Source organism: Diceros bicornis, chromosome 33 (assembly GCF_020826845.1).
Source record: "Diceros bicornis minor isolate mBicDic1 chromosome 33, mDicBic1.mat.cur, whole genome shotgun sequence".
Lineage (NCBI taxonomy): Eukaryota > Metazoa > Chordata > Mammalia > Perissodactyla > Rhinocerotidae > Diceros > Diceros bicornis.
Window position 1 is genome coordinate 22,459,060 of NC_080772.1, and position 18,493 is coordinate 22,477,552.

The following is an 18,493-nucleotide window of genomic DNA, read 5'->3' on the forward strand; positions in this document are numbered from 1 at the left end:
TGATCTTCCTCACACACAAAAATAAATAAATAAATAAAGACTAGAAATGTTAAAAAAAAAAAAAAAAAAGACCCAGTTCTCCAAGAGATAGACAGTTAGCATGGCAGTCACAAAGGTTTGGTTTTGTGTGTTCAATCTGATGTTATTCAGGATCAAGATCAGACTGAAATTCCAAAAATTCTCTTGAAGAGTAAGGGTTAATTTTGCTTGGTACAGAAGTTCCCCTACCTAACAAATTTTTAACTTAGAACTTTCAGATACAGGGGCAAACCTAGAAGCCTAATGTTAATTCAGCAGAGGGCTAGGAATTCGAAAACTTACATGCCAAAATGCTGCCTAAACGGCCAAAGTGCTGCTGATGAAACTTACCTGTCAGGACCCGACTAGTACCCTAGATTTTATGACACATTCTAATGGGTTCAATGCCAGAGTCAGCAGCAGGTAGACAGGAAGGAAGATCCTACAGCTGTTAAGGGGTTCCCTAGGCTCTTGCAGAAATCATCAGGGAAAGGAGTGGCCTCCTTCTGCACATGGGCAGTGGAGATGAAACTAATCCATTTTGCACAAAGATGACTGTGTATTAACCTGGTTCTAAAGCTTAAAAGATGAACTCACATTCCTGTTTAGGAAACTTGCATTTGAGAGCTACCAGTTTATAAGCTTAGCCTGTTCGTAAGTAGAAAGCTATACTGGGTCTATTCTCTTCCTTTATTTTAAATCATGTGCTAAGTAAGAGGTTTTTTAATTAAAAAAATGCCTTGAAATCCCAATGAGGCCCTCTCAGATGGGCATCTATTCTTCCTCAATTTGCCACACCATCTTCTAGCTCCTTCGTTCTATTCCTTTCTTCCTTCCTTTCATTAAGGACTTTCTCTAGACTTAGCAGTATGAAGGACAAGCAGAACTAAACTCTGGATATTTGCCCTCAAAGACATTACAATCAAGTTGAAGAGACAAGTAGAAATATGTGGAAAGTGCTAGATAATGTTATGCTTTAAAAAATGTATGAGTATGTCACAAAGCAATATATGATTAAATTCTAAATGAGTGGTACAGGAATAAGTATACAAGTTTAGGAGGATGAGATCGCTGTGGAATGAAAAATATTGAGAATAGTTCATGTTTCATTTAAGGTAACTCTCATTTTGAAGAACTCTTAAGGATTTTGTACTGACAATTGAAATATGTTGCCCATTGACTAGGGCTTGAAAATAGTTTTGTTTCATATAACTGTAATCAGATTTGGTGTGTACTATAAAATTCGAATACAATCTCCCTTCCTAACTCCAAATTGGATAGCCCCTTAGCATTTGTGGTAACAGGATTTGACCTATAATACATTATGTTTATATAATACCCTATATTTAGCATCAAATGGAAAAGTTCTCCAATAATGAGGTTTTGGAACACAGTCAATTCATAGGAATCAAGTCATGCTCACAACAGCTCAGCAGCTCTGAACCGTTCTTGAGAAGCGAGTGAGTGACAAGATGCAGAACTAGCAATTGTGCAAAGAACTGAACTGCTTCCTTCATCAAAACTTGACTGTAAACTTTCCTTATAATGAACTGCTGGGTTGTTTGACCTTTCCCTGGGGAAATTGTCCTTAGAGTCCCTGAACCTGCCACCCCCTCCTCCTTAAAAACCTTTTGTTCCATCTCAAAAGGAATACTAGACCATCAACCAAATTGTCTTAGAACGTCGGCAGGCCTCAGCTTTGAGTTTGACAATTGCTTCACTTAACCATGCTTTTTTTTACTTTCTGAAAAACCAAACCAGTCCCAAACAAAACAAGACAAACAAAATTTACCCAAAACACCACCATCACTGCCAGTAACAAACAAAAATTCCCCCAGCAACAATAACAACAAAATCCATTCCATGAGACAAAATTCCCCCTTTGCAAAGATTTTAGGGACAACTTTGTGAGCCCTCCATACTGAGAACATTCTGGCACAAACAAAGAAATGAGAACCTTTCCTGTTTCAGGTGTGGTTTTTAGGAACAGATTTTTCCACATTGGATTAGATCATTTTTCCATCAAGGCCAATATCCTGCTTAGCTGACATGAAGTTAATGATGGTGAAATGCTTTGAAAACATACATACCATATATATATGAGCAAGAATGAACCTGCATACTAGTAACTTTATGGCCCCGAGCCCTGGTTCCTGAAAAGATTTTTTGAAAAGAACCTTGAATGTAGAGAAGAGACAAAGTATTTAAAGATTAACTTCTTGCTTCTTTTCACACTTTACATGTCTTGAGCAAATAAATAATTTTTAAAAAAAAACCTGGAAGTGTTAAGAGTTAAGGGTGTTTCCAAAACCAGCTAAGCACATGTTGTGTGACACTCTTTACAATGTGGAAGTGTTTCTTGGGTCTGGCTGTGAAGAACTGAGTTAAGCAGGTTGCATGTAACTACAAGGCTCATTGCCTAGAAATGATTATTTTTACTCTTTCTTCTCTCCTATTGGACAAGGAATAGGAGGAACAGAAGCTTTACCAACTAGTATTTCTTAAGTTTAAATAGCTTTAAATTTGCTCAGAAAGAGGGAGCCATTTTCTTTCAAACCTGTTTACCTGGTGTTTTTTCAGGTTAGTTCAATTCGTTCTTGAACTATGGGAAGAACTTTAAAATAAAGTAAAGAGTATAGCGTTTGCTTTCTTACTTTGTGTTGTTTATCGAACAGCTTTTTAAGATTAACGACGACTGAACAGTATATGGGATTCATCAGCGAATTATGGTTGCTTTGCTCTCTACAAAGGCTGAAAAAAAAAAATCACAGGACAGAGTCCTTCATTCTTTTTGTTACTTTTTAAAAGGGATCTCAAGTTTTCCATTTCAAAAGTTTCCAGATAACTTTACCATTTGGTCTTTATTTAATTTGGAACTGTTTAGATCATCTCAAGAACACTTACTTTCTTAAAAATTTCAGAACAATTAAGATTCCAATGCTTTAGGAGCTTATATCTTTATTAGGATTCTATTTGAGATTCAATCTAGATTATATCTAATTTTTCCAAGCATTACTAATAGCAGAGTTTATAAAATACAATAAAAAAGAGTGCCAAAATAATACTTGATATTTATATTTAGTTTCTATCTCAAATATCCCAAAGCACTTTGCATACAAATATTTATTCTATTTTATAGACAAGGAAATTTAGGGACAAGAATAACCCTTGTCGAGTTGTGTAGCAGAAAAAGCCCGGGGCGGGAAGCAGAGACTTTGTTTCTCGACTTGAATGTAACATCTTAGGCCTGGTGTTGAACCTCCTTGGGCCTCAGTCTTCCTACCTAGAGAACAAGGGATTTGGACTAGATACACTGAAGACACGAACATTCTACATGTCCAACCTCGGAGGAACTTTTCAACAGCAAGAAAATGACCAAGAGCTAATTTAAGTCGTCAACCCCAGAGAGGAAAGGGGACTGGGAGTCACAAGGCATAAAGAGGCAGTGGGAAGCCATGGCATGGAGAGGAGGTATTGCAGGGATCAGGCTTCTCCATGCACCGGTCAAGCAGTGGACAATGTTGAAAATAGCATCTGGTGTTCTGAGCATGCGTGTTTATGTGCGGGCGGACATCGACTGAGATGTGTGCAAAATAAAAAGCTCCGGTCAATTCAGTGAGATAAAACCAGTCAGGCCAATTGTTTCTGGCCACATATCCCCAGTAGTCATTAGATTCCCAGAGCTTTCATATCTTTGCTTACTTCTAACTTGCTTTTCCCAAACCAGCATAACTTACTAATAGGTTCATAGCTACAATTGTATATACACAATGCCAAGCAATAAATTAAACTCTTTTAGTTTCCAAGTTAACTGACACCGCCTAATCACACAATTAAAATACTTTTCTGGTTATAAAAGCAATACATGTTTTACTGAAGAGCATTAGAAAAAGTTTTAAAAACTACAAGTAAAATAAAGATCAGCAGTAATCCCGCCACCCCGAGAATGAATAATCACTGTAAACATTTCAGTTTGTCTCCCTCTGAGTTCTTTTCTGTGGGCATATACACAATTTTTGTTTTCAGAACTGGGCTCACGTTGTATATATGGCTTTAAACTTCTCTTTTTAATATTAAGGGTACATTGTGAGCACTTTCACATCACAAATGCACTTAAATAGTAAGATGGCATTTAATTCTGATGCCAAACATCTGGATGAAAAGTAAAAAAGTCAGTCAATTATCCAGATATTTTCAAATACCCAGATGTTTGGCACCATGTCGACAAAACATTAAAATCCTTGACCAAAATTTTCAGCTTTTGCACAGATGTCTGGCATTATGTAGGCAAATTCTCTCTGAACTGACTGGACCTTTTGGCAGCAGCGAGTCAGTATTTATTACATGCTTTAGGTCAAAAGTGTTTCAAAGTTTAGCTCGTGTGTGCATGGGTAACTGTTTCATTGTTTCATAATGAATCAGCTGCACGAGAAATATAGATATTTTAGGAACCCTTAATCCATGATGATAAAAGGCTGCTGTCTATATTTTTAGTCATTTCTCAGCCGATTTGCCTGTTTGTTGACCTTGAGAGCTTAGCATAAAGTTATCATTTCATCCAAGTCTTGGTCTTGAGAATTTGTACCCTAGTGGTGGATTTGTTTTGTCTTTTTGCTATAATTAAGAAAGTTGGCTTAATTTCTGGCTGATAATTTTATTAACAGATTGCTGTGAATATTTAAAAGTCATGTGTTTTTTTTTTTTTTTTTGAGGAAGATCAGCCCTGAGCTAACATCCATGCCAATCCTCCTCTTTTTGCTGAGGAAGACTCACCCTGAGCTAACATCTTTTGCTAATCCTCCTCCTTTTTTTCCCTTTTTCTCCCCAAGGCCCCAGTAGATAGTTGTATGTCATAGTTGCACATCCTTCTAGTTGCTGTATGTGGGACGCGGCCTCAGCATGGCCTGAGAAGTGGTGCGTTGGTGCGCACCTGGGATCCAAACCGGCTGCCAGTAGCGGAGCGCGCGCACTTAACCACTGAGCCACAGGCTGGCCCCTAAAAGTCTTGTTAATATGCCAATATCCCTGACAACAGTCCCACTTAAATTACATTAAGATTCTTCTAAAAGATATTTTTATGATTTTCTAATTATCTTGTTCCTTGGGTCATAGTCTTCTGTCTAGTTCTGTATTAGTGTATATATTTTCACATGTGTGCCCTTTTTTGATTCCTGGAGACATCATTTATAAAAGTCCAATGAAATTCAACGTTACTCACAATTGTGTCACCCCAAATTTTATGTATTTGAATACACATTTATAATTATCTTTGAAATTACCATCTTTAAGTTATTTTTCTACTTCACAATATTCTTTTTTTTTTTTTTTTTTTGAGGAAGATCAGCCCTGAGCTAACATCCATGCCAATCCTCCTCTTTTTGCTGAGGAAGACCGGCCCTGGGCTAACATCCGTGCCCATCTTCCTCCACTTTATATGGGACGCCGCCACAGCATGGCCGGAGAAGCGGTGCGTCCGTGCGCGCCCGGGATCCGAACCGGGTTGCCAGCAGCGGAGCACATGTACTTAACCACTATGCCACGGGGCCGGCCCCTTTCACAACATTCTAAAGTGTAGTTGTCTTTCATTTTTTATCCTTATCTGGTTTTCTTTCCATTAGTGTTACTTTGATGATGTCTATTACATGTCTATTAGTGTAAAATGTTTCTACTTCTGTTGCTGAAATAGGAAAAAAAAGAATCTATCCAATTTATGCCGAAGAAAGCAATGTAGCTGAATCATGCAACGCACGAGTCAGTTAGTATGTGAACTAAGTTCGCGACTTGCCTCTCAGCCACAGAGCACTGTTTGGTTTGTCATGTATGTTCTCCTCCTGGCTCTGTCACCAACTTGCTCAACTGCCACAAGGCAGGACATTAGCTGGAGTTTGCCTCATGTTCTTCATCCTTCATCCATAAAAAATTGGACACTCCCGCATTGGTATGTTTTGTGGAATAATTTGTAAAGGTTCTTTGACATCATAAATATTAAATGCTGTTACTGTTGAGTAACTTGATTTATCTGAAGGAATTGCATTGAAAAACCAGGTGGATATAAGTTTTTGATTTTTAAAAAAATGTGTAAACCACCCCACATTTGAGGACCAACTGCTTTGTTTTTTGCAAGGCACTGTAATCTCCTCATTTTCACTTTTAGCGTCTAGGTCTATGTGTGTTATTTGCTACTACAAATACTTTCTTCAGATTTATTGAGTGTCGTATTATTCTTGGTGTTCTTGCAATTTACTTATGGTTTTGTATCCTGGGTGCTTTTCTGGGGTCTGAACAGGTCTAGGTAAAGCATCATTAATGAGGTGATATGCCACTGCTATTCTGGGATGACATCTTCACACGATTGCTATGTTTTATATGACAGCACACCTTTGGATAAAAATGAGAAATTATAGCTACTTAGCTAGATACTTGGGAATCTCTAGATAGCTGTATTCTTTTCATCCAAGTACTATAGTGCTGGGCGGCAAAACAGTCCTTACACTTCTGACCTAGTGTCCTTCAGATGTAGATTCAACCATATAGGTTGTATATACAAATAAGCAGAAAGATAGACATGTGGGTATACATGCAAAAAATTGTGGAAAGAAATGGTAGAATCAATTCAAGCATTTATTTGGCAACTGATGGTTAAATTCAGTCACTAGTTGGTTGCTTTAAGATTAGGTATTTGTTTGATAAACTTCAACTCTTTCACGTTAGTATTGATGTAGGCATACCCCGGTGCACGTACTCTCATGCACTGAATTGTAGTGATTATTTTCTGATGTCAATCAATGACGAGAAAGGTCAGATTCCTCTGTTTTTCTCACATCCCTCATCCAATCCATTCGCAAGTCCTGCAGCACTATCTTCAAAATATATTCTGAATCTAACCACTTCTCACCATTTCTATGACTTCCACCTTGGCCCAGGCCATTGTTATCACTTACCTGGTCTATAGCAATAGCCTCCAGACTGGTCTCCATCCTTCCAATCTTGTCTCCCATAGGATCTCTTTCCCCCACAGGTGCCAGAATGATCTTTTAAAAATGCAGCCTGGATCATGTTACTTTTCTGCTCCAAACCCCCAAAAGCTTTCCAAAATATTCAGAATTCAAGCTGAACTGTAAGACCCTGCATGATCTAGATCCTGCTTATCACTCTTCCTCTCTCTCTAGCCACACAGGCCTTTTCACTGCTCCTCGCATATGGGAAGCCAGCTTGTGTCTCAGGGCTACGGTGCACACTGCATCCTCTGCGTGGAAGCTTCTTGCCTTTTAGAGTCATACATCTTAGGTCTCTGCTCAATGCTGCCTCCTCAGAGAGACCTCCCTGTGCCATGATTTTAAATTAGGTTGCCTGCCCCTTGTCATTCTCAATACCCTTGACCTGCTTTATTTTTCTTCAGGGTACTTTTCACTATCTGAATTTCTATTAGATATACTTCTTCTTATTATTTTTTGTGTGTGTGTGAGGAAGATCAGCCCTGAGCTAACATCGTGCTAATCCTCCTCTTTTTGCTGAGGAAGACTGGCTCTGAGCTAACATCTGTTGCCAATCCTCCTCCTTTTTTTTTTTTTTTCTTTTTTCCCCAAAGCCCCAGTAGATAGTTGTACGTCATAGTTGCACATCCTTCTAGTTGCTGTATGTGGGACGCGGCCTCAGCATGGCCGGAGAAGCGGTGCGTCGGTGCGCGCCTGGGATCCGAACCTGGGCCACCAGTAGGGGAGCGCACACACTTAAGCGCTAAGCCACGGGGCCAGCCCTAGATATACTTCTGTTTATAGTTTGTTGTCTCTCTTAGCTACCAGCATATAATCTTCATGAAAGAAGAAATTTTGTTTGTCTTGTGCATTGATGTAAATGCACCTAAACTGGACTGACACATAGTATGTGCTCAGTAAATACCTTTTCACTGAAAAAATAGCTCCGAGTTGACTAGTAAGGGACCTTGGTTCTCTAGATTTATATCTTTCTATCATACAGCTCTGGGTTTGCAAAATTATCATAGAAATGTTTCTTGGAGACACGGTTATCAGCAAATAATGTCTCCTAGACAACCTACCTAAAGAAGTCTAGATAATTTTAGGAGACAGTTGAATTAGATCACCACCAGTTGATCGATTACCTGATTTGTTTTTTCAGCTGTGGTGATAATGTCTGCCAGGCGACCCAGACATGGGTCCTGTTGGCTTACAGCACAACTGGGCTTAGATGTGCCACCCTCGTATGCCTTACATCCTCGCGTGGAATGGGACTCACTCGGACATGCTCACTTTGTTCTTAGGGTAAGTTTTCTTTTCCATCTTGGTTTACCTCACAAATCATTGAATATTTTGATGCTGTGGTAATTTCCTATGTTCCTAAAAGTGTTCTCTTCCCACATTACTGCAAAACAAAAAAGAGAGAAGTTGATCTGAAAGGCCTAGCCACCTGAGCAGGAACTTCCCTTCTATGAATACTTGTGGTTAGTCCCATAACAAGAATGTGTTGAATTCTTTCCACGTGTCAAATTACATGGTAAGCACTAAGAAAAAGCAAAAACACAACAGCCCATTCATTTGTCTTTTTGTTTGTTTGTTTTTTATAATTTTGTTTACTTATTTTTCCCCCAAAGCCCCAGTAGATAGTTGTATGTCATAGCTGCACATCCTTCTAGTTGCTGTATGTGGGATGCGGCCTCAGCATGGCCGGAGAAGTGGTGTGTCGGTGCGCGCCCGGGATCTGAACCCGGGCCGCCAGCAGTGGAGCGCGCACACTTAACCGCTAAGCCACGGGGCCAGCCCTAGCCCATTCATTTGTATCACACTGTTTTAGAGCTTTCACAGATATTCTTATTTATCTCATTCCTAGTCCCTGCTCTCAAGAAGTTTCTAATCTATTTGTGGCTAAAAAAAAAAGTAAAATAATTAGAGACTAATGTGACAGTATATAGTTAAAGGATAAATTGCTTGATTGGAATAAATACTATAGGAATTGAGGGCTGGGCAGGCTTGGACTGGATTGGACCTTTCACAGAAAGTTCCAGAGAGAAAGTTATTGTTGATCCAAAGCTTTGGCTGATTTCTCCATTGGATCATTGCTTACATTAATATAAGACACTTTTCATGCTGCCATAGGTTTTATAATCTAGTAGGGAAGTCATAAAAGTAACATTAAAACAAAGTTGAATTTGGTACATACTATAAGGGTGATATAAGCAAATCACAATGGGACACCAGAGAAAAAAGAGAGAGCTCTGATCAGGCTATCAAGGAATGCTTCACAGAGAAGGGGACACAGGACCTAATCTTCAAGGATGAGGAAAAGTACTGCAGGCACGATACATTCACTCAACCGGCAATAACTCAGCATCAATTTGGTCAACACTATCAAAGCGTTTTGAGTGTGTAGCTACAACCTGAATAATTACCCAGGGGTAAATGCATCTTTTAGGTTTACAAAGAGCAGTCTTACTCAAGTAGTCTATATCAGGAAGCCACTCAAAATGGAGGAAATAATTATGCAAAATTTAACTGACTACTGGTGCTTAGTCAAAAAACTTTCCTCTACTCCTCAAATCCAATAAAACAATACTATTTGCTCTTATAAGTCCAAAACTTAGTGCCAAAGAAGATCATCAGAATATTATGTTGCTATGTAAATTAATGCAGAATTGATAAAAGGAGATGTATCAGATAATGTGCACTTTACACGTAGAACTGGTAATCTTCTTTCTCAAAAAGGTGTGATTATTCCCATTTTGCGATGGCAAAGCTGAGGCTAGGAAGGTTAAGTACCCAAACTTTCACAGCTCCTAAGGGGCATCATTACTGAGTTTGGAGTCTGGTCTGTCAGGATCCATTACAGCACAGTGAACCGCCATAAAGTAAACGAGTGAGACAGCAGGCTAGGAAGAAGCAGGGGGCAGCCTGCGGTAATCCACAGAGTGAACAGTTGTGCTCCTGCGTGATAATCTGCTAGATGCACACATAGATGGCATCCACTTCCACCCAAGTTGTATCACCCGCAGGAAATCTTGCTTTCAATTCTAACAGCACTTCCATTGTTCTCAATAACTACTTTGACTTTTCAGTTTTCTATATTTACACTGATTTTTACATGATATTTACACATTAGCGAAGGAGGCACTTTGAATCGGTCCCAAACAAAACACAAAACAAAGGTCTCTGAGTGAAGAAAGATTTGGGAGCCAGAAGTCTGGGCTGGTGAGTTGCATCTGTTGGGAGCATTAGCAGTCTTTGCCAGGTACACTGGAAGGCAGAGGGTGGGAGAATAGACATCAGGATAAGAGGGCAAGGCAGCTTCCCAATGCTCTTGAGCTATGCCTCCATTTAATTTTGTTTGAATTTTGAGATCAAATCTGCCCATATGTAAATATGTCTTAACAAAAGCACATTTCAAAGCCAAATCTAGGGAATGTTTACATCAGGCACCATTTTACATGACTCAGGCAGTGTTCTCTTCCATTAATGCTATTAACTGAACGTTGGTTAGTGCTCAAAATGCAAACAAAAATATAACTTTTCATGGTTATTGCCCTTGACATATTTCAAAAGAGAAGTGACACTGGATGTGACAATTCAAAAAAATTTCAATATAGAACACTACCTTTACCACCAATTTTTTCTGTATCTCCAAATAGAGGTGTTGAGTTTTATTTTTCATGTTGCTTATTTGTTGGTTCCTACTCACAGGACTGGGGTGAGTTCAGTAGATTGCCCTGGTGGTTTTGGGGGAGGAGGAGAAACAAGACCTTCTGAGTTTGTTCTGGAGGGAAAATTGGGGAGACAGACTTGGCAGGTGGAAGGATGGGAGGAGGCACTGGGAATGGGCTAGGGCAATGGGCTCAGAACTAATGGTACCCCTTTTATGTGGCACCTTGGTGATAGAAGACCAGATTCTAGCTCTTTTTTTTTTCCCTGAGGAAGATTCGCCCTGAGCTAACATCCATTGCCAGTCCTCCTCTTTTTGCTTGAGGAAGATTCACCCTGAGCTAGCATCTGTGCCAATCTTCCTCTATTTTGTATGTGGGTCGCTGCCACAGCATGGCCGCTGATGAGAGGTGTAGGTCTGCAGCCAGGAACTGAACCTGGGCCACTGAAGCAGAGCATGCTGAACTTAACCACTAGGCCACGAGGCTGGCCCCAGATTCTAGTTCTTAATGTTGGCATCCATCTATTCTACCTATGCAGTAGTAGTAATGGTAAGTGCTAAGTAAAAGTATTAAGACTTACTATTATTTTTACTACTTTTCATAACTATATTATATATATATATAGATACACATCGTAAGATAGTTTTCAAAATCTTAGTATTGTAATATTCTTTCTATCTGGTCTTAGGCATCTCCTGCCAGTTCTAAAAACCAGTGGAATAAAAACCTTAGGTCCTAAGATATACTTTATTTTTTACTATTTTTTCTCATTTATTATTTTAACTCAAAGTCACAAAAGGACACAGAAAACCTCATTCAAACACAGTGGGAATATGACACAATGCACACCACTTGGGAGATACAAGCAGCCTTTGCATGTGGATTATATGCCTAGGAAACTTACTGTAAGTGGAAATAAAGTGTATCAAATATTACTTTCTTATAGAAACAGTGCTATAACAGAAGAGTAAAGTTCCTGACCTAGGGCCTTATACCAACTTTTACCAAATGCAGGACTTAATAAGCTATAAATGATATATTTTATGTTTCATAGCACAAAGCTTTCTAAAGCATACATAAATCAATTAAGTAGTGCTACAAGTAGTCAATAAACACAAAATCCATTTAATATGATGCAATCTTTTTGACCACATTTTCCTGCCAAATGTTATACTGAAGCAAAACAACTCTAAGGAGCAGGTTTATTAGTTTTATGGATTTCAGGATGATTTCCTTGAGGACATTTTGACATGTATATGAAGCTAAGTTTGCCGCAGTGATTTGATGCCATTTTGGAAAAGAGAAAAACGTTTTCGTATAGTTCTCTCATTTTCTTATAGTCAATTCCCTCGTTTTCTTATAATCAATTTTCCTGTCGTAAAACCTAGGGATTAGAACTAATCACTGCCTGCTAGCGTGTTTGAGGTTGGGATTCATTTCCTCAAAAGGGGAGAACAACATATGTTCATGTGAGAAACTGCCTGTTTAAGTGTCAGGAGTTACAAGGCGGGTGTAATTGGCAGGGGGCTCTAAGTGTGAATCGCTATGAGTACAAATCACCGTCAGGATGGCTGGCATGATGTCCCCCCTTCCAATTTATCACCGAGTGGAAGAAACATTAACTGGGAGACTTTAGTTCTTATAATCCCAGTTAATAAATTCAAGGCAAAAATGGGCAGACCTTGAGAAGGCCCGAGAATCCTGGACTAGACCTTAAAATTGTCCCAAATGTTATCACTATAGACTATTATTCTGCAGTAAGAAATCATCAGTTACTCTGTAGGAATCCAATAAGCGTCGAGGGAACATGGATCTCTAATAATTATTTCTCAAATCTTGCATCAGAATCCTGAGTTTTATGTTAAGCTAGTCTGTATGACAGGACACAGCAAACAGCACAATTTGTTCTAATTCATGTAGAGGAAAAAAGGGAAACCATTCATTTAATCTTGTATTACAGCAAAATTGATTTGGGGAAAAGTCACAAATTAGTTCTGTCATTTTTGACAACATGATTTTTATCAGAGAACTAAAAGCTTGGTTAAATAATGGCGGGCAGGGGGAAAGATTTGATTTCAAATCTTGGGAAAAAGACCCTTGCATCAAAATTATTCAACTATCATTTGCAGATATCGGTGTTCAGAATAACTCTCCTATAGCTGTGTTTATTTTTTGCAGAATGCCCTCTTTGTCAGTTCCATTTATCTTAAAAGGCCCAGTTATTCTTTTCCTTACTGTACAGCCAACTCCACTAAAGCTGTGTTTATCTCTGCTTGTTTTCTAATCTAGTGGAACCAGGGAGGCAAGATGCTCAGGTATGATTTCCCCCTGCGATGGAAACTGCTGTTTACCTGGCATGTTGGAAAGCAGTAGTCTTGTTTTCTAAAATCACCTGAAACATACTAGAAAGCAAGAAGGTTCTCCTCTAAAAGCTGATAAACACAATGTCACGAACCACCTTCTCTAGGATAAGGGCACTGGTGTCATTCAGAACTTGTCCTTCAGAAGGTAGAAAAAGTGACATGCACAGATTCTGCAAGTAAAGAAGAGCCACCACCCTCTTAGTCAATTCTAAGTACCAAAAAAACAAAGGAAGGGCAGCAGGAATTGGTGATTATTTTTCCTTCTTTAGCGAATCCAGGTTTCTTCAGCCTGTTTCTTTTTTGCCTTCATAACGGTGAGTAAACTGCTTTGAAACCAGGATGCATTTCTTTCAAGAACACCTTTCTCTCTCTCAGCTCCTCTTTTCTGATCCCCAAACTCACCTATTGTTTGACTTGACAAACAAGGGAACAAACGCGGGAAAATTGTGTAGAAGCTGCTGATTGAAAAATAAAGTGTTGAAAGAAGAAAAACCAGTATGAAGGGAGCTTGAAACCCTGGAGTGGACAGTCACTGTGGCCGTCAAGACAAAAGACGTGAACTAAAGCCAGCCTTCAAATGGAACGGGCCTCACTCAAGTTCAAAACCTGTTTAAATATCAACACACCTTGAACAAGGAGATAAGTCTTTAAGCAAAACAGTGAAACTCATTAAGAGGTACTTATAAGATTTAAACTGAGAATTTCTCTCAGGTGACTTCTTGGGGGGCTGGAGTGGCCCATCCCCATTCTTACAGAAAGAGCTTAGACAATGAGCTGTATCAAAAAATGTAAAATAATAATACCCAACACTTATTGAACTCTCATCTTATGCCAGTGCTTTCCATATCTCATTTGACTTGCATAGCTCCTTATTAATTATAATCATTGCCTCCACTTTCTGGATGAGCATTTGCCTATCTCCAGGCACTGCATTAGAGACAAAGCTGGGATTTGAACCTAGAACTTTATGATTTTCCTGCTGCATAAATTGGTTTCCCTCAGAAGAAATAATCTGTGAAACTGCTTTGTAAGCGGTATAGTTCTATAGTATTATATAGTTTCCTATTTGGCAGTCTGGCTAAAGTTCAAAACAAAATTCAACTCTGTTCTGCAGAGTGGCATGAGTGTGGGTCTAGTTGTCACTCACTGCTTGCGTTAGACTCGCACCATGGTATTTATCCCTGTCGGAACCTCAGTTCTTTTCATTTGGAAAATGGTGGTGGTAATAGCTACTTGAAAACTGTTTTGAGGAACAAACGAGATAATGTATGTAAAATATTACCTGGCACATAGTAGGCAAAGCTGGCACTCAATAAATGTCCCTTTATCTTTTTTCCTCATAACTGTTCAAAAACAATAAATGTGCTCTCTATCTTGGCTAATACCATTCCTCATCTATTCAGTCACCTAAGCTGTAAACTTTGAGAAAATCACTCATTGATCCATTCATGAAATACTTTTTGAGCACTCCCCTTATGCCAGCAGTGTTCTAGGCACTGGGGATCAAGAAGTGAACAAAACAGACGAAGATACTTTAACTCCTGTTTTCCATCTCCCCAATTTCCCATCTGAATAATCACCAAAGTCCTGTCTGTTGTACATCAGTATGTTAGAAAGGGAGGTCCTATCTTGCTAGAACATCTTAAATCAGTCTCATCCAGTTCTTTCCTACGGCCACCTCCCAAATGTGGAAATGCATTCTCTTTCGTCTGTCCTAAACTGTGGTCCTCAAACTTTAGCAGGCATCAGAATCACCTGGAGGGCTTGTTCAAACCCAGATCACTGGGACCCACCCCCAGACTTCCCAGGTGAGGTAATGCAGCTGGTCTAGAGATTATACTTTGAAAACTGCTGACCTGGACTTGTAGCTAATTTACTTACTGCTCTTTCCACCAGCAACGTCACCATCTTCTAATCCAGGGGTCAATAAACTCAGGCCTTTCATGCCAAATCCAGCCCACAGTTTGTTTTTGTAAATAAAATTTTATCGGCACACAACTATGTCCATTTGTTTACACCTTGTCTATGGCTGCTTTTGTGCTACAAGGTAGATATAAGTACTCGTGACAGAGACACATGACTTATGACATAAGACCCACAAAGCCTGAAATGTTTATGATCTGGCCCTTTACAGAAAAAAAAGTGCTGATTTCATCCTTACCATGTTACAAAAATGGTCCTTCCAAAAATAAGGCCCATCCTGTCACCTCCTGATTTGAAAATATCAGATGGCTCTTCATAGCCTACACAGTGGAACCCAAAGTCTTCTATGATATGACAAGCTGTCCAACCCTAGTTTGCCAATCTCTTTGTACCCTAGCCAGTAATTTAGCCACCCTGGACTTCTTAGTTTTCTCTGAACATGTCAGGATCCTCTCCTATTTCCATATCTTCCCGCATCTTGTCCCTCTATCTACAATACCCTTCTCCTTTTTCTTCACAGGATGAGCAACTACATCATATGTGAGTTTAATTTTTGAGAATTCAACTATACACTCTACAAAGAGACAGGGAGAAAGAGGACAATTCTGCCTGCCCATTCTACTTAATAAGCGTATGTTTCTGAATGAACACGAGATGGGAGGCTTGAATCTCGGTTTCCTCGGTCTGCCCAGATCCCCTGAGCCTCTCATATGTTAGCGAGAGTATCTCACCACAGAGGGTGTAATCCCAGTGTTTAGAGATAAGTGTTTTTCGTACAACAGAGCCAGTAAACACAAGCCAACTCTTCATCTGGTGCTCAGAGAAGAAGTAACAATCTGTTCTAAGCTGGAGGAAAATCTGGCTGTGTTGGGCTTTAACTAGACACTGGATGTCTAGATACTATATATGTAGATACTGTACCTTATGGGTGATTTAAGGGTTCCCTTTAAACATCAGCATTTAGAACCCAAGCCCTAAATGAGACGTGACTCATTCTTTAATCTTTAGCCCAAATGTCATTTCTTCTCATTTCCTTTGACGTGGAGTGGGTCTTCCTCTGTGCTCTCACAAATACCTTCTGTTCCCTTAATAATTTGTATGCATCTGTATTATAACATTGAATTGTAATTATTTATTTATTTTTCAGTCTCTCTCCACCAGGCAATGAGCCATTCAAGGACAAGGCATATTTTAGCTGTCCAGTGTCTGTGTCTGTGTCTTTCCCAGTACCTAGCCTAAGTATAAACTTTTAACGGTGTTTACCGGGAAATGGATCAAGTCCCACCTCCTCTTTAGGGGACTCCTTTTTCTCTGAAATGATCTGTGAACTCCCACTGAACTTTGTTAATGCCCATTGCTTAACATTTCAATGCATTTTAATTCTTCCAGAATTCATTTTCTTCTTTCAACTAGATTTAAGCTGGTTCAGGGAAGAATCTACATGCTTCTCCCCATTGTGACAACAAAATAATATTTGTTAATGGATTGATTGCTAATCTGAGTGTCATGTGTTAAAAACAGAGAGAAACTAATCAAATTAGTTTTTACTTGGTCAGAGATTTGTTTACGCCTGCTTGTCCAAAGTTATGAAGGCCCTGCTATGGAGTGAATGTCTGTGGCCCCCCTCCCAAATTCATACATTGAAATCTAATCCCCAATGTGATGGTATTTGGAGGTGTGGTCTTTGGGAGGTGATTAGGTCAGGAGGATGGAGCCCTCATGAATGAGATTAGTGTCCTTATAAAAGAGACCTCAGAGAGGTCCCTTGCCCCTTCCATCATGTGAAGACACAGTGAGAGGATGGCCATCTATGAACCAGGAAGTGGCCCGTACAGACACGAAATCTGCCGATGCCTTGATCTTGGACTTCACAACCCCTAGAACTTGAGATATAAATTTCTGTTGTTTATAAGCAACCTAGTCTATGGTTTTATGTTATAGTCGTCTGAAAGGACTGAGACAAGCCCTAAGTATGGCTCCATTTTGAATAGGGACCATCTCTCCTTATTTCAACAGAGTTCATATTCACCAGTGAGCCACACCCACCTTGATATTATTTTTTGGAGTTGCCTCACCTGTGTCCTTTGCTTGGAATGCTCTTCCGTGCTGGCTGGCTTCTTTGTCACCAGCTGTGCCCAGTGCTGCTCCCTACCCCTTCATCAAAAGTTTCTCTCTCTTCCGTGATCCAGTTTATTTTTTCTTTATAGCATTTGTTAACAGTGTAAGTTAAAAGTTCCAAATGCATATTTGTTCAATGAATGTCAAGGTGCCACTGGTATCACACTAAGGGTGGAAAGCAGCTGAGCTGATCTAACCCTGTATTCAATTCTTCTGTGGTGAGAAACATTAAGGAGGATGTAATAGAGAATTGATTATTTAAAAGTTAATCAAACTTAAGGTTGGCATGCAAGGTGTCAATTATTCTGGAGAATTTAAAAGGCATTTGGGTCTCATTTACCAGAGATTTTCTGCAGACCTCAATTTCTTAGAATTCTAAGCAATATTTCTTTTAGAAATAATCTTAATTTATCACACAATTTTGAAATTTTTCTACTTGTAATTCTAACAAACTTTAGAAAACATTTTATTTTCCCTTCTCCTACATTTTTGAAGGTGACATAGAAAGTTCAACCAACAGAATCGTGCTAAAAAGTTTGTTACTAAAAAAAAGGGAGGTCCCTATCCTAGTGAATGTCACTGTGAGATGGCTGGGAATGTTGGTGGGTGGATGTGTGTTCCTTTGTTAGTTTGGGGCCTGGACACTCAGGGCTGAGTCCATTTAGAGATACCAGGAAATCCAGACTTTTGCCCAAAAGCCAAGGGGGAAACAGAGGGGAGGGGATTAAAAGACTGAAGTGGGTGGTATGGGTTTCTCCCTCTGTCCCCTTTCTCTTTCCCATGTTTTGTTTAGATTTTTGTTGTCTATCCATTAATCCCTTCCACATTTCTTTTCTCTCTTTCACCCATAAACCACCAAGATTTGGAACTAAAATGAGAGTTTAAAAAGTTAACTATAATTATTTTTTAAAAAACACGTTACATTTTCTAATACAGTTTTTCATTTCTTCCTCTAATATAATATTTTGTTGCTCAGGTTTATTTTCAAGAAAAAGTACTCCAACCTTCTTTGCTTGCTATTTTTAAATGGTCTGAATGAGTCAATTGCCCGAAAATGTGAATTTTTTGACCCAGAAACTTTGCTTCCAAGAATTTGTATTAAGAAAATAATTAAATAGGTATGTAAGAACATTTGTATAAGGCTATTTGTTCTAGAATTGTCCATTACATTGAAAAATTTGTACACAGCCTAAATGTCCAATAATAATGTTGGTTAAATAAATTTAGGTAAGTCCATACAATTAAATGTTATGCAGCCATTAAAATTAATTATGTAGATAAATATTTATTCCCATAAAATATATTTATGCTATGTAGTTAAGTGATAAAAGTAGTTTGCCAGGTGATGTGTATCATGATCTCCGTTTTACATGAATATACGTACACGCACGTATATAAAAATATGCTAGAAGAAAATATGATA

The 18,493-nt window shown here is 39.0% G+C and overlaps 1 long non-coding RNA gene across 2 annotated transcripts in view; it reads left to right on the plus strand.

Moving 5' to 3' along the window:
• Window positions 1-7,818: 7,818 nt before the first annotated feature.
• The window catches only part of LOC131396549 (uncharacterized), a 63,139-nt gene continuing 52,464 nt past the window's right edge, over window positions 7,819-18,493 (plus strand). For both annotated transcript variants that reach the window (XR_009216582.1, XR_009216581.1), the window contains exon 1: window positions 7,819-8,297. This is a non-coding gene — a long non-coding RNA (uncharacterized LOC131396549). The remainder of the gene's footprint in view (window positions 8,298-18,493) is intronic.